Raw genomic sequence first — 15,302 nt, 5'->3', positions numbered from 1 at the left:
ATACATCTCTCTCCACTACCGACCACTCTCGTCTACTACCGCATGGCTGATGGAGAACAATTCGAACCAAGTTATTGAGTCTCACTTGCGATATTTCCGTTCGGTACATCAGGGCATTTTGGGTTGAGCTGGTCATACAGCGGATTGCAGTTGGGTGTGAACCGGCTGGGGGGACAGCTTGGGGGCGATCAGGCCAGTGTGGGGGGGCAGTTGGGGGTGATCAGGCCAGAAGAGGGGGCAGTTGGGAATGATCAGGCAGGAATGCAAGTGAGCGGTTAGGAGCCAGCAGTCCCATATTGCGAGAGGGATGTCTGACTGCCGGTTTAGGCCTGATCCTAAACCGGCAGTCAGTTGGACATCCCCCAAGGGGTCCCAGATTGGAGAGGGTGCAGGCCGGGCTGACGGACACCCCTCTCCCCCATGCACGAATTTTGTGCACCGGGCCACTAGTTATCTATATAAAAGCCTAAGCTGGTTGACCAGTCGCTATGATGCACACTGACCAACAGGGGGCAGACACTCAATGCAGGAGCTGCCCCTGGTGGTCAGTGTGCTTCCACAGAAGGAGTGCTGCTCAGCTGACTGACCCGTCCCCGCGGCCCACCAGCCCTGTGGCAGCCACTCACTCTCTCAGTAGTCCTGCAGGTCCAATCTCCTGAGAACGGGCTAGGCACTGATGGACCAGCTCTGCTGGCATGATCTCCACAGCACCACTGGCCTTGGGCACTGCAGTTGCTTCCCCTACCAAGATGCAAGGAAGAAACAATATAAAAGTGGCCACCAGGTGGTTCTCGACAACCAGTGCAAATGTCAGCCGGACAGATCTGGCAAACAGAGGGCTGATCATGTCTTGGGTCCCCCCCCCCCCCACACACACACACACCACCCTTGGGATGGGCACCAGACGCAGGGCTCAGGGCTGGTAAGTACAGCTGCAGTGGCTTGAGCCTCTCCCGATTAAGACTGACTGGGCATGAGCCTGCAGCAGGCGCAGTGGGGCTGGGATGAGTGGGAGTGGCAGGCAGAAGTGGCAGGAGGCACTGGACTGTCAGTTTCGGCCTACCCCTGCAGGCCACTCTGAGGGACCCCCACCGTGCACTAATTTGTGCACTGGGCCTCTAGTAACAACAACAACAACAACAACAACAACAACAACAACAAATAGTGCCTTTATAAAGTGTGTGTTGGGGGGCATTGAGGGAAATCGAATTTCTACCTGTGAATGTAATTTCCAACCTCATTCCTCATCCAAGAATGGGAGAAAGTTGGTAAGTGGTTCCAAATGAAATGAGAGAAAGTTGAGTCTGGCTTCATGAGTGTGGGATGAAGTTTCTGGCCATGAGTTTTGTACCCGATAAGGGTATAGGCTTTAGAATCTAAGAGCTGGGTTCAGTTCTTAACTCTGCCATTGGATAGCTCTGTGACTTTTGAAAAATTATTTAACCTCTCTCAGTTTCCTAATTTGTACAATGTGGGAGGTAATTTCTACCTTTCAAAGTTGCTTTGGGCAGGTAATGTGCATAAAATGTTTACCATCATGCTTGGCACATGTAGCTACTGTTGGAGCAGGTAAAGACTGCCTAGGGTGGGTAATCCTCATGTAAGTTATCATATCCCTGACTACTTATTTTATAGGAAAATCAACCTTTCTCAAGAACAACTGACAACTCTGACAGGAGGTTATGAACTTTGGTAATACAGGAAGTATTACAAAGCACTATTGGGGCTGAGAATCTTGTTAATGACACTGAGCGGTTCTGCAAGCAAGGAATGAGGACGGTTGCCCACACACCAATTAACTTCACCCCTCATTAGTGATGTGTGCTTGCAAACATTATTCCTTTTGCTTTATCTTATCTCAGTAGGATGCCATCCAAGAAAACACTTAAGTAAAAATCCAGTTGTCACGTCTGGCTGTTAGCAGACCAAGTGTAGGGTAAACACCATTAAGGTTAAATGCCTTACACTAACCTCAGTTGAATGAGCCACAAGAAGGCCAAGAACCACTCTCTCCAAGCCCAGGGACAGCCTGTTTTGTATGATAAAATGGAACCTTGTAAACTTAGACTGGTTTAATTAGGGGTGTTGGGCGTTCTTACCTGAAATCACAAGAGAAAAACGGTTGAACACTGTTCCTTCATTTGGGGCCTGTTCATTACCTATAATTATTCTCCTATTTGAGATTACAGTTGAGGGTAGTTTACTTCCTTTTCTTCCTCCTTTTCCTTTTTCAGTCTCATCACTGAGGATCTATTACGGCCAAAAAATTAAGCTTAACTTTTTAAAGTTAATCCTCACCTGAGGATATTTTTCTATTGCTTTTTTAGAGAGTGGGAGGGAGGGGGAGAGACAGGTAAAAACATCGATGTGCCAGAGACACATCAGTTGGTTGCCTCCCACATGCACCCTGACCAGAGCCAGGGATCGAGCCTGAAGCCAATATACGTGCCCTTAACCAGAACTGAACCTGGGACCCTTCAGTCTGCACGCTGACGCTCTATCCGCTGAGCCAAACTGGCTAGGGCTAAGCTTAATTTAAAGAGAGCCAGAAGTAAGGACAGAATTGCTGCCCTCCATAGCTGTTTGGGCAGGTTAGATACATATAGAGGAGACAGCATAGCCATAGTAGAAGGTAGTTTTTGATGATGAATGCTAGATGAATGTCTGAATAAAATATTCTGTGCTGACAGTTTAGTAAAAGTAGAAATTGAGCCTTTAGTTCCCTCCAACCCTAATAGGTGTAAACACTTTATTTACCTTCAGTTTTCCCAGATCACAACTGGGCTGCTGCCCTGATCTACCTTTTCTATGGGCAGTAAAATTCCAAGGTGTCATCTGGAATTTGGGAGCCACGCTCCATTTACGCTAATGAGTGACTTATGGTTAAATCTTCATGGATCAGGCTGAACATGTCCCTGTAGGTATTGGTTCACATTTCATTTTTGTGGGGATCACACCAGCCTGCACTAAAATTTCTTGCATCATTTAACCTGTAAGAGTGCCCAACAAACCTATGATTTATGGTTTAGAAGGTATTCAGCTTAATCCAGGCTATTATTGAAAATTTCCTGGTTTCTTGGCCACAGTTTCACATTCAGGTCAAATACAATTATAAATTTCCAGGCCCTCATTGTTTCCTGTAGGACTTGGGTCAAGATACTTTATATGTGGAATAATATGACCTTAAAATGGCTGTTCTAATAATAATGGAATCATGTAAATTTACTTCTGAAAGCTAGAGGTTTAAGTTAAATATCCATGACAATTGAGTTGCCAGAATGTATATTTTTGTCATTGTAATGATTTATAAAATAACCTTCAGATTCACAGGCATGTGGGTGAGCAGTTTTTAAAATACTGTCATGAAAAACCCAAGGGACCAAAAAACCCCCACATTTCTATTGTCTATATAACTCTGAATAGTTGTTTATATAAATTGTGTCTACTTTGATTGCAAATGTCAGGAAACATTGTCTAGGTGTATAATTCAAGGTTAATAAGAAGGAGTTCCGTTGTATGATTTAGTCATGAGCCACAGCTTGAGGCCTCATGAGTCTACCACTAATGAGTCTCCTCCAGATTTTCCTCTAATGCTACAAGGTTCTGAACCTCTGAACTGCTGTGTGTGTGTGTGTGTGTGTGTGTGTGTGTGTGTGTGAGAGAGAGAGAGAGAGAGAGAGAGAGAGAGAGAGAGAGAGATTCTTCGTGCCTGTGTGTTTGCCCTTTTGTTTGGGGAACTGATCCTTGCCAGCATGTTCCTAACAAATCGAATCCCTGTTGCAGTCTGGCTGCTAGATTGAGAGCCATTAATAATTGGCAATTTGTAGCTGTCATAATGATGCTGGGGATTTTCCAGATGGCCTTTCCCTTTCTCTTGAGAAGAGCAAAGACATATACTTATTCTCTTTGATGGGGTTTTAATCATGCAGACATTGGCCATGCCCCTTGACCCACAGTAGGGAAGGGACTTGGTTGGCTCATTTCTGGTCTGGGGACAGACCTGCCTTGTTTTCTAGGACAGGTTCCCATGCTTTCTGATAAAGGGACAAGGCTTCGGTGGGTAAGAGTAGGGTGTATTAGGATGGAGGTGGTAGAAGTATTGGGTTGTTGCAAGTGTACATTTGAAAAGAAAAAAAATAAATGCCTGTATATATATATTTTAATTTTATTTTTATTGTTTTCAGAGTGGGAGAGGGAGAGATAGAAACATCAATGATGAGAAAGAATCGTCGAGTGGCTGCCTCCTGCATGTCCCCTACCAGGCTGGGATAGAGCCTACAACCCGAGCATGTGCCCTGACCTGGAATCCAACCATGACCTCCTTGTTCATAGGTTGATGCTCAACCACTGAGCCACACCTGCCGGGCCATTTTAAGTTTCAGAATACCTAAACTGGTTGTTAAGGGAACAAAAAGTCAGAAGATGAGAGCATTATGTTTCCTTTGGGCCTAATCACTGACTAGACAATGCAAGTTTAAATTAGGAACAAAATGGTAGTTTCATAGCATATCATTTTCTCACTTCTAACTTTGTTCCCCTTCTTGTGCCACTACACCATACATCCGAGAGAGAAAAAAAAAGGAATTTTCTGTAAAGTTTTATAGTTAATGTTATCTGAGCGGTGTTATGTTGTAGAGTGGGGATAGTGGTAGCTGGGATATGTTTCCTGCAGAACAAATGAATGTTCCAGCATCAAGCTTCTTTCTGCCCCACAGTCCTTATAGTTGGGCTGCCCTTTGACTAAAGTCCTGTTCCCCATGCTTCACAGAAATCTCTCTATGAACACGACCTTCCTTATATACTTTCCTTGACCTGCTCAACTGAACTAGGTTGTTCTCGCCCTGCCCCGCTATATCCTGAGTCTGTCTCCTCACTCTGCTCTCTTCTTCCTCATGGCACCCATTATCCCTGGGTACCTGAGTAATGTCTGCCTGTCTCATGTAAGTTCCAGGAGGGCAGGGGCTGTGTCTCTTACTGATATACCCTCAGGGTCAGCATTGGGTGGAGATTCAAAACATACTTATTGAATTAATGTCTTCATTTCTCACCTTTGGCTCTGCATATAGAACCCGAGCCTCTATAAATGCAGAGCTCTTCTATGCTTGCTGCATATCATAGATGCTATATTCCAAGAGATGCAATATTTTTTCACATTTCTGAAATAAGGATACATATTAAAAATATATATTTAACTAGGTAATGGTTACTACCCGTCAAAGCTGCTACTAATTTAATGTATATTTATTTGTAAGTTTGTACATGTACCACTGTCAAGTTAAATGCCAAAGAGTGGAGAAACTAAATTTCTTTTTTGGGATCATCATAAACACAAATAAAAATAAACAAAACTTAAAAATTAAAAAATAGAAGTTATAAAATGTCTTTGTACATCCCACCAGATCATCCTGTGTGTGCACACAGCCCTCAGCTCAGTGGGGATTAGTGTTCTAGAGCAGTGCTTTCCTGAGCAGATGACCCCCTGGATCTGGTTAACAGGAAGGCTCTGATTTGGTAGGTCTGTGAGGGCCTGGGATTCTGCATTTCTAACCAGCTCCCAGGTGATGCCAATGGAATTGGTTTGTGAACCATACTTTGCATAGCTGTCAGGCATCTTGCTGCCCAAATATTCATAAACCACAGAGATTTAGATACTCAGATTAAACAGAGTGATACGGCATTTCTATTTTTTGGGAATAATTATCTTCTGTCTCATGGTTTGCTATTTCCAGGTGGAATCAGTGGAATGTATGTGACCTTCACTGTGTCGTGGAATGATTGCCCATTGGAAAATACGAAGTGAAGGACAGCTGGGCAAGGTGAATGTTTGTTGATTCTTCATTTCTCTTAGCCTTTAAAATCTAATAATCCGTTCTTATTCCTCTGGAAAGATGGCAAAAGCACACCAAGCCCCATGAGCAGGCTCTATGCTGGGTGCTTTTCATGTGCCATTTCATTTCAGATCTGGCTCTAATGTAATGGCAGAAACCAGTCTGAATACAAAGAGATGTGCTATGGTGTGCGTGCATGCGTGAGTGTGTGTGTGTGTGTGTGTGTGAGTGTGTGTGTATGTGTGTGTGTGAGTGTGTGTGTGAGAGTGTGTGTGTGTGTGTGTGTGTGTGTGTGTGAGAGAGAGAGAGAGAGAGAGAGAGAGAGAGAGAGAGAGAGACTGGCTCAGCCTTCTCTTCTGACCCTCTGTCTGACCTGCCATTCCCGCTCCCTGTGCTCAGGGATGCGGTGAGGATTTCCCAGTTAGTGACAGAATCTGAGTGATTTGTAGGCATTTTTGTGCTGATTGTCTTGCCCTCTAGGCATGAGCTGTGTTGTATCAGGAGGGCAAGAGGGTTCCAAATAGATTTAATATTCCTTGTATAAGCTTCAACCATCTGTCTGCCAGCTTTCCGTGTGAGCATAATATATGTTTGCAGAATCAAACACAAAGAGCCTGGCTTTCCCCCTCTTTTTCCTCTCTCTTCAAAGCTTTTTAGTTTGGATCATTTGAGTCTTCCTTGTTTTTTGGGGGGTAGGTTACCAGGGTCACCCTCTTTACAATTATATTTGCTTTCATTTTATTTTCGGATGCCTGTGGCATATTTAAATAATTGCTTTCTCTTTTCTAATCCCAGTTACCCTCCAACAGAACTATGTGCTTGAAATGAATAAATGTCGATGAGATCTTGTGATGCACCCATGCGGTGCTTGGGATTAAACCGCAGGCATCCCCAATGGGTGCAGATTAGACCCTGGACATCTGACAGTTCTTCCCAGGACGAAGCTGAAGGCTGTTTTTCTGACAGATGAAATTTAACTTATTTCTTCCTTCCAGGGAAGTCCTGTGACTATTGATGGGCTTGTCTTACTAGCTATAGCTCATTGTAGGACTGAAGTTATTTGGATGTTGGTTGTCTTTGACCTGGAACCCTGTGTCTTTTAATTGAAATATGAGGATCTTAAGCTCTGAAAGAGGTGAAAATAAATTAAGCCAATTGAATGGAGTTCTTAACTTAAAATCCCACTTATGCTAGAGAAATTTGGCAGCAGATTTGGAAAGCTCTTTAATTTCCATGACAATTGGGTGTGAACATGACTGGCATGCTCCCAGCATTACTCAGCAATCAGGTGTTGGAGTACTCGTGTGCAGGCCTGAGGCACAGGGGTCAGGATCCTCCTGTTCTGCTCATTTGCATTTAGTAGCACACTTTGCATTGTTTTGCATTGGACAGTGTATATTTAAAAACTGCTCCCTCTTTAAATTCATTTCAGATTCAGTTCTCCCTAGGGGAGGGGGTGGGGGGCTGAAAGAGCCCAATCCCTTCCTGCTCTTCTAGTCTAATGATGGAGGGAGGCAGGGGAAGGGTGTGGGGTCTGGAGGACGGCCTGGATGCCTGGCCAGGCTTCATCCCTCTATCGCTACTTGGCCTTGGGAAGGCAATGAGCATCTCTGTGCTACATTTTCTTCAATGGCAAAGTAGGGATTATGAGAGTGTTACCCGAAAGAGTTGATGAAATCATCAAACATAATGATGTATAATAGTGTATGCAAAGTGCTTAGCGCAGCACCTCCCCCACACTACCATGCTGGCTATTGTTCCTGTCCTTACAGAAGTGAAGGATGGAGAGAAAGGGCGTGTGGATTCCACATCCCGACTTGTGTTGTTTGGCTGTGGAAGATGTTTCTGAAACACACCTCTGCCTGTGGAGAACTGACAGGGGAAGGAACAAAGGAAACATAAATAGTGTGTGTATTGCTTTGATTTAAATATGTGGCTGCTCTAGAACTCATGGGGCTGTGTGGCTGGATGGCAACCATCCCTTCCTTTCCAGGAGGTACAGGACTAACCTTGCCCTCCCCTCCCCTCCCACCAACGCCCAGGTGTTTGGATTTGGTCTTACTTTGAGTCATCTTTGAACTGTATTGGTTGTAAGACTGATGGAGCCCTAGGGGTGACCTGTTTAGAACTTTGCCATCTCACTGAATATCTAATGCAGAGCAGACCTGGACTTCCTGAACCAGCCTTCGGGAATGGCATGCTTCTGGCCAGAGCCAAGAGCTTGTCCATTCACTGTCCCAGCTGTCTTTCATGTGAGCTGTCACAGATGTAGGCCACACCAACTGAGATGGCAGGCCAGTCAGAGGAGGGGTGTGAAGCAATGAAATGCAAACGGAAATGGTATTTGCCTCAAGCCCCTTCCGGGGTACTCTTCAGAGCTTGCGCTTCCTGGTGCCCTGTTTTCCACGAGGTCTCAGGCTGTCGTGTGTTCCCCTCTGTCCCTGCAGCAGCTCTGCTCTTTTGTGCTGCCTCCCTCTCTCTGCTCCATTGCTTGTGGTCCCTGTGGCCACCCTTGCTCACTGGGTGCTGCCGTGGTCCTGGCGGCCTGGTGTTAGCCACAGCTCTACTTGCTGCTGCCCATCGGTGGGTGCACTTGGCTCCAAGGGCTCCATACTGATGTCCCACTTCTTTCCCAGGCGACTTTGGCCGACTTGAGCCGATGTTCCTAGGGTTATGGCGTAGCCTTGATGCCACTGTGGGCTGTGTTGTTATGTAGCATCAGTCTTCTCATTGTCATCGACATTGACTTGGGCACTCCCACCTTCACTGTGACGAATCAGGTCCTTTCCCGACGGCATAATGACTCTCATATTAAGCCCCAAACTGGGGGAGGTGTAGCTTATTCTCTTAGTCTCCTATCACACTTACACATTGCAACTGTTCCATTTATGGATTCAAGGTATCCAGGCTGCACCTCTCGTGGGTTACAATACAAGTTCCCTCCAGGACTGGGAGGAATATTGATATTACAACTGAATGACTTACCTCTTAAAGAGCCTAACTTCATTATGTGCTGGCCATTAGTCAGTATATTGGCCCAAACCTTGAAACTTTCCCACATTGGAATATGTTTCCTTCCCATCCTTGACAGCCAGGGCAGGGCTGGGAGGGTCAGGTGTATCTGTTTATTCATTGAAGATTCCCTGGCCATCAGCTTCAAATATCCTAAAATATTCTGCCAGGGAGCCCTAGTATAGCTTTTCAAATAAGTAAACCTTGGCAGGTCACGGTGCCAGGATCGAAAGTCAACATTCCTAGCTGTGATGTGGGAATGGTACCTCAAGGATATGAGACTGGGGATTGGGTTCTCTCTCTCGGGTTCTCTCTCCACCCTCACCCCCCACCCCCCGTCACCTTCCTTCTTTCATTTTGCACCTAACTCAAAGAAAAGTACTGTTTTCCAGGGAAAAATTTCAGCTCTGGCATGATTTAGAGAAGACGTGAGGTTTCGCACAATGGGCATGACTCAATGGAAAGAGTGTGGGCCATCAGGAGACTTAGAATCCGGCCCATCTGCCAATATGATGTATAAAATTGGGCAAAACCTTAACCTTTCTGTGCGCAAGGGAATGGTGGATTGGACTAAATTCTTAAAAACACTCTTCTTTTGGATGGAATTGGGCTTTTAGCAACTAGTGATGGAAAAGGCCTGGTATATGTTAGGCTTTCCCACCCACCTTCTTGGTAAGGCAGAATGGGGTTCAGACTGAAGCCACATGCTCCCTTTTCGTACCAAGAAAGAAGTAAAGCAAATATTAAGTTTCAATCAATAGGACTACTTGAACACAGAGGATGGAACTACACAGAGGATGGAACTATTTTCCCCCAAATTGTTTTGATTGCTGCCAGTAACTGCTATTTGGTACGAAATCCATTCAGATCATCAAAAGCTAAAGGAACATACAGTGCATGAAAAGATACTGTAATTGGCACCATTGTAACTATACGGTGTGTGATCTTAGCTGGGAGGCGGGAGGTTGTAGGATAACTTGTAATCCAGTTTTCTTTGTTATGAAACAGAATGTTACCATTGTATTCCTTTGGGATAATAATTATAAGATCTCAGACAAATAGAGCGCCTTTCTCAGGAGGTGCTTACAGGGCTCAGCAGACACCCAGTCAGCCTTGCAAACACAGTAAAACCTGGCTGGCTTACATTCCTCTCAACTGAAAACTTCTATTAACCAGTGTTTCCCCTCATCCGTCCTATCGGGATAAATGATTCTTATGCTGGTGAATCTGACAACCCGAGAGACATGGAAGTGCTTTCTGAATCATCAAAGAATTATGAAACCTTTAGTAGAGTTTCAGTGTTAATTGTAACTTATGACAGCCTAATTTTTTGAAAAGTGGTAATTCATGTGTTGTAGAAACTATAATTAGTGGAAATAGCTTATTAATCAGGCTGCTCTATTTTCTGACCATACTGTAGTACAGTATTTACAGTAACTGCAGCACCCGCTCTCCCTGAGAACCACAAAGGAAGCAAAGTAAATGAAGGTAGTATTCTTAATGGATTGGCATAGAAAAAATAGTACTCATTCTGGGCCAATGATCATTTCTAGAGCTTTATTCTTCAACTACATTAGCTTCTAAACTAAATGAAAAGAGAAAATAGGTAAGTTTAAAAAAATAGATAATATTTGCTTTTTTATGACTTTGCCATTCCCAGGGTCATGGCTAATGTTCATAACTAGACAGTCAGCTCTTATAGCATAGATGAGTGTCTTTAAAATCAAATTTTGGATGATATTTAGTAGAGCTGCTTCATAGAGATTTTTTTTTTTTTAAGGAGAGTATCAGTACAGTCGGTTTAGTTGTGTTAACTGGTCCATTCTAGATATTTTATTAAAGGGATAAGATCTTAAGTCAGTTAAGATTAACTTGATAACGTTTTTAAATGTCCAAGTTATTAATGATGGGATCTTTAAAAAAAAAGGTATTAGCTAAAGTTGGTGTTTTGCTCAAGTTCACTGCAAAGAATAGAAAATTCAGGAATGTGTAAGCAAGAAAATGAAAAGAATCCATTATTCTATCACCCAAAGAGAACAATTATTGCCTTTTCATATATTTCCTTCCATTTTCCTCCTATGTATGCATGTGCATATTTTACAAAGTTAGCCCATACTACATGTATTGTATGCTGTCCCCCACCAACATTACATAAAGGAGATTTTCTAGGTCAATAAACAGTCTTTTAAAACTAAAAGACTGTCTATATTTATGAACCATAATATATTAAAAGCTGTCTATATTTATGAACCATAATATATTAAAACAATCTCCTGTTGTTGAATTTTATATGGTTTTAAATTTGGGCATATAATGCTGCAACAAGTCTCTTTGCTTATTTCTTTATCTGTCCATTCATTTATTTAATCATTTTTATTGAGTACTGTGTGCCAGGCTCTGGACCAGGAGTTGAGAATATCCTATCTAATAAAGAGGGAATATGCTAATTGACCCTCACACCATCGCAAAATGGCGGCACTCACAGCCAATAAGGAGGGAATATGCTAATTGACTGCGCCGCTCTCAAAGATGGCGGTGCCCACAGCCACAAGATGCCCTGCAGGGAAGGGCAGTTGTGGGCGATCAGGCCAGCAGGAGAGGACAGTTAGGGGTGACCAGGCCAGCAGGGGAGGGCAGTTGGGGGCGACTGGGCTGGCAGGGGAGGGCAGTTGGGGGCAACCGGGCCAGCAGGGGAGGGCAGTTGGGGGCAACTGGGCCAGCAGGGGAGGGCAATCGGGTTGGCAGGGGAGCAGTTAGGCATCGGTCAGGCTGGCAGGGGAGTGGTTAGGGGCAATCAGGCAGGCAGGCAGGCGAGCAGTTGGGAGCCAGCAGTCCCAGATTGTGAGAGGGCTGTGTGACTGCAGGTTTAGGCCTGATCCCTGTGGATCAGACATCCCCCAAGGAGTTCCAGATTGGAGAGGGTGCAGGCAGGGCTGAGGGACACCCCGCTCCCCCAGTGCATGAATTTCATGTACCGGGCCTCTAGTATCATTAGTAATAACCCTCCTAATACTTAACATTTATTACAGTTAATTATTTGTTACAGTTACTACAGATCAGGCACTTTATTCATATTAGTATATTAAATATATGAATATAATAATCATTCTAATAAGTTAGTATAATATGATAGTATTAACTAATTACATTCTTATGAGATATAGGTATTTTTATTATTTCTATTTTCCAGATTAGGAAATGGAGGCTTAGAGAATTGAAGTCACTTGTCCATAATCACCCTATTGGTATGTGGCAGAACCAGAATTCAAACCCAGTAGATGAGTGGATAAAAAAGCTGTGGTACATTTATACAATGGAATACTATGCAGCTATAAAAAAGAAGGATCTCTTACCTTTTGAGACAGCGAAGAGAGACCTGGAGAGTATTATACTAAGTGAAATAAGCCAATCAGAGAAAGACCAATATCACACGATCTCACTCATATGTGGAATCTAACGAACAAAATAAACTGATGAACAAAATAAATCCAAAGACATAGAAGTATGGAACAGCCTGATGAATCTTAGAGGGAAGGTGGGAGTTGGGGTGGGGGTGGGAAGAGATTAACCAAAGAACTTATATGCATATATGCATAACCCATGGACACAGACAATAGTGTGGTGAAGGCCTGGAAGAGGGGGTGGGCGGATATGGCGTGAAGGGGGTTAACGGGGAAAAAAGGGGGACATCTGTAGTACTTTCAACAATAAAGGTAAATTAAAAAAAAAACACCCACCAGGCAGCTTGACTCTAGTCCTCTTCTTTTAACCACAGTGGTTTATGTTTCAGTCAAAAAGACACTCACTTGCCCCTATGAGCATGAAACAATTTAAATGTAATAATCTTCCAGTGATTCTCTGATTATTTTATGAGGGTAAATTCTAGAAATAGGAATACTAAGTCAAAGAATATGAACAATCCTCCTAGTGAATAATATATGGTCAAGGTCCTAAGTGGAGGAGAATCAGAGATGATGAGATTACTTATTTGTTTGCTTTGATTTTTTTTTTCAGGGGGCAGGGGTTGGGGGGGGGGCAAGGAGGGAGCTGGGCCTCTGTCCTTGCTCTGTCAGCAAGGTAGAGCAGGAAATAGACATGATAGTGGCAGACCTTGGAGAAGGTCTGGGTAATGTTCTTGTTCTCAAGGCTGAGCCGGTGTGTGTCTGCCCTTCAGAAATGTTTCTTTCCTTTTGACACTGAAAGATTCAAGATGGCAGAGGGGAGGAGGCATAGAGAGGAAGAGCTCATCAAAGGAATGAGTCTAGATTGCAAGTGAATGTGTAGCCTCCTAAGACAAGTATCATCACAAGAAAACACCTCTGCTCACTAACAATCTCCACCAGTTCAGTTAGATTTTCTCATTTCAGATAGTATTTAAGAGAGCCTTTTCTACACCTAAACCACTAATTACTTACATATGGCAAGTGATTATCTGTAAACATTTCTCTGTTCCTCATTATTGCGACACCCCTGCCCAAATCCCACTTCCCTAAATAAGCGTTACCTATTTTTTGCCATCTTTCCACCACCCAGTGTCATATAAGAGCAAAAGTGCAGACTTGGTTGGCAGCTATGCTAGGTTTGATTCCTGGCTCTGCCACTAACTTGCTGTGTTATGTTGGGCAATCTTTTGATTCTCATTTTCCCACCTTTAAAATAATACAGAGTTGTAGTGACAATCAAATTAGGTGACATGAGTAGGGAAAACCCCCCAGCTAACCTTTATTGAATAATTAATATAAATATCACAAAACAAAACATTATTCCAAGTTACTTATTCCTCAAAACAATCATGGTAACCTAGAGTCTAGATAGCTCTCATGGTTTTCGCCCCTGGGGTTACTTCTGTGATTATGTTATACTAGAGGCCCAATGCATGAAATTCGTGCAAGGGGCTTGGCCCTCTCAGCCCCAGCTTCATCTGGAAGGTTGTCCAGAAGGACCTCCAGTCTAATTAGCATATTACGCTTTTATTATTATAGACTAGAGGCCCAGTGCATGAAATTCATGCACTCGCGGGGGGGGGGGGGGTCTCTCAGCCCGGCCTGTGCCCTCTCGCAGTCTGGGAGCCCTTGGAGGATGTCTGATTGACGGTTTAGGCCTGCAGCGGGCCTAAGCCGTCAGTCAGACATCCTTAGCACTGCCGCAGAGGTGGGAGAGTCTCCCGCCATCACCACTGTGCTCACCAGCCGTGAGCCCGGCTTCTGGCTGAGTGGTGCTCCCCCTGTGGGAGCACATTGACCACCAGGGGGGCAGTTCCTGCATTGACGTCTGCCTCCTGGTGGTCAGTGTGCATCATAGTGACCGGTCATTCTGTCGTTCAGTCGATTTGCATATTAGCCTTTTATTATATAGGATTATGGGGCCAAACTTTGAAGATGCAATTAAGGTGACTAATCAGTTGACCTTAAACTAGGCAGATTATTCAGCTGGGCCTAGATATTATAATCATATAATACACAAGCTCCTTAAAAAGCAAGAACTTTTCTCTGGCTGTTGGCAAAAGAGGAGGCTGGAGAGATTTGAGGCATGAGAAGGACTCAATGCAGTTGCTGCTTTGAAGATGGAGGGGCTCTTTCTCACATGAGAAAGAGCCTGGGTGAGCTCTAGGAGCAGAGGGCCAACCCTGATGACAACCAACAAGAAACAAGGACCTCAGGCCTACAGCTCCAAGGCATTGGATTCTGCCAACAACCTGGATGACATGAAGCTGAGTTTGGAAGGGGATTCTTCCCAGAACCTCCAGATGAGGGCCCAGAGGGTTGGCATCTTGGCTTCTTCCACCTTGTGAGTTCTTAAGCAGAGAATCCACTTGAGCCAGTCCAGACTTTTAACCCACAGAACTGCAAGATAATAAAAGGGTGTTGCTTTAAGATGCTAAGTCGTGCCGGCAGTAGAAAACTAATACAAACCACATATCAGAGCTACCGTTATTACTATGCCCACTTTGCAAAGGAGGAAACTGAAGCACAGAGAAGTAAAGTCACTTGCCTGAAGTCTCACAGCTATTAAATGTCAGAACTGGGATTTAAATCCAGGTAGTCCTTCCCCGCAGCCTATGCTCTAACCCAGTGGTCGGCAAACTCATTAGTCAACAGAGCCAAATATCAACAGTACAACGATTGAAGTTTCTTTTGAGAGCCAAATTTTTTAAACTTAAACTATATAGGTAGGTACATTGTTATTAACTTAATTAGGGTACTCCTAAGGCTTAGGAAGAGCCACACTCAAGGGGCCAAAGAGCCGCATGTGGCTTGCGAGCCGCAGTTTGCTGACCACTGCTCTAACCTATGGACACAGCCCCTGAGACAACTGCAGATACTCCTTGCATGTTAGTTTCCTTCCATTTTCTTCCTAGTGTAGCTGGAGGGCACCCAGCTAGCACATTGCTTGATTTTGATATTATATTAAAACTAATTTAACACTTTTCCTGCCTATTTTGTCCCCCAAATTCCCTAAATT

The 15,302-nt window shown here is 44.0% G+C and overlaps 1 pseudogene; it reads right to left on the bottom strand.

Moving 5' to 3' along the window:
• LOC106696320 overlaps positions 1–13,297 on the bottom strand; it is a 78,052-nt pseudogene extending 64,755 nt beyond the window's left edge.
• Between the last annotated feature and the right edge of the window lie 2,005 nt (positions 13,298–15,302).

This window comes from Myotis lucifugus, unplaced genomic scaffold (genome assembly GCF_000147115.1).
Source record: "Myotis lucifugus unplaced genomic scaffold, Myoluc2.0 scaffold_12, whole genome shotgun sequence".
Taxonomy (NCBI): Eukaryota; Metazoa; Chordata; class Mammalia; order Chiroptera; family Vespertilionidae; genus Myotis; species Myotis lucifugus.
This window is presented reverse-complemented; position numbering and strand designations above follow the sequence as displayed.